The following is a 2,267-nucleotide window of genomic DNA, read 5'->3' as shown; positions in this document are numbered from 1 at the left end:
GAGTAAAAGCAAAAATAAATGAATGTAACTATATCAAATTGAAAAGATTCTGTGCAGCAAAGAAACCATCAACAAAACAAAGAGGCAGCCAACTAAATAGGAGAAGATATTTGCAAACAATAGGAAAAGATATTTGCAAACAATGTCTCCGATAAGGAACTAATATCCAAATATATAAAGAATTCAATAATAGAAAAAAAAAAAACCTCAAAAATGAGCAGAGGATCTAAGCAGACACTTCTCTCAAAAAACATATAAACAGCTAACTGACATATGAAAAGATGATCAACTTTACTAGTTATTAGAGAAATGGTAATCAAAACCACAATGAGATACCACCTCATACCTGTTAGAATGACTATCATCAACAGGACAAGTAATAACAAGTGTCAGAGATGTTTTGGGTAAAAAGGAACCCTCACACTGCTGGTGGGAATGTAAGTTGATACAGCCACTATGGAAAACAGTATGGAGTTTTCTCAAAAAATTAAGAATAGAATTACCATATGATCCAGCAATCTTTCTTCTGGGTATCTAGTCCCCAAATTTAAAAACTTATCTGTAAAGATATATGCACCCCGATGTTCATTGCAGTATTATTTATGGTGGAGAAGACATGAAAACAATAAAAGTGCCCTTCGATAGATGATTGGATAAAGAAGATGTGGTACATATATACAATGGAATATTAGTCATAAGAAAAGATGAAATATTGCCATTTCAACAACATGGATGGATCTTGAGAGTACCATGCTAAGCAAAATATGTCAGACAGAAAAAGTTGAGAACCACATGATTTCACTCATATGTGGGATATAAAACTGAAAACAAATGAATAAGACAGAAAAACTCATAGACGCAGATAAGTTTAGTGGGTAACAGAGGGAATGTGGGGATGGGAGGTGGTAGATAAGGGTAAAGGGGGTCAAATATATGGTGACAGGAGATTGTGAACATGCAATGCAATATACATGTGAGGTATTATTGAATTGTACACTTGAGACCTATATAATTTTCTAGAACTATATGATTTTATTAACCATTGATTTATGTAAGACTAATAAGTTTAATAAGAAAAAAGAATCTTGGAAAACTTTATAGGCTTTATAATATTTTCTAGTGGTATGAGAACTTGTGATGCAAAACCTCAAATACAGCCTAAAAATAGATAAAGCCCTTTTTATCATGTAGCAACATCGTCATGATCTTCTTTCAGTAAATCTCTTTCCTAAAACAAAGCTAATCTATATACTATAATCGAATATGGGAATGTTTCCAGGAGAGTTTGAAGTTCAAGGCTGCTAATGAGACCATCACTCCTAATTTGAAGTTGTTTTTTCTTAGCAATCCAAGGAGATATTACATTTTTGAAAACCTTTGGTATATTTTGATGTATTTAGTTCAAATACTAGTAATTAAAAACACTCTTATTGGTTTTATGTACTTTAACTCTTGACATCAAGCATATGCTTAGGTCCATGCATAGCCTCTGCCTTGGCATACATCATAGGTAACAGATACGTGATTCAAATAAATTCAACATGACAGATATGGGAATGCTAAAACAAAATCTCAGTTATAAGAGGTAGGCTTAAACAATCCACTCTAGATATTCTCTAATCACAAAAAGAGACTAAAAATAGTTTAAGATAAAAGAAATGTCATCAGATAGCACAAGGTATAGATAAACTACTGCAGTCTGTGGGAGCTTAAAAGCACTTCTGTAGGGTAGATAAGCAAGTGGAACACAGGCCAAGTCAAGCATAAAATGTCCATAGAAAGATACTTTAATTATTTTGAAGTGTTATGATCATGCCAATCCTTAAATTTTTACATAAGAGCAAACAAATTGCCGAGATACATCTGACAAAAATTAACAAGTTGAGGAAACTGCCTGCAAAATATCTAGACTTATTTTATTGGTAAACCAAAACATTGTGGTATTAGCACAAGAACAGATATATAACACAATGGCTCAGAATAGTAATCCCAGAAGCCTAAAAAAGAGCTAGATATGACAAATATGGAGAAAAATATTTCTTAGATAAATAGTACTAAGACAATTGATCATATTAATTACTGGCAGATGAAAGACTTAAATATAAACATCAAGACTATGTAAGTTATAGAAATTAACATAGGAGAATGTCTATATGATTAAAAATTATTTTCAATAAAATTCAAACCGCACAAACTATAAATGAAAAGTTTAATAATGTATATTTCATTAAAAATAACATCTGCTCATCAAAAGACAGTATAAAGGT

The sequence above is a fragment of the Pteropus vampyrus genome, unplaced genomic scaffold (genome assembly GCF_000151845.1).
Source record: "Pteropus vampyrus isolate Shadow unplaced genomic scaffold, Pvam_2.0 Scaffold389, whole genome shotgun sequence".
Classification (NCBI taxonomy): domain Eukaryota; kingdom Metazoa; phylum Chordata; class Mammalia; order Chiroptera; family Pteropodidae; genus Pteropus; species Pteropus vampyrus.
Note: the sequence above shows the minus strand (reverse complement) of the source record.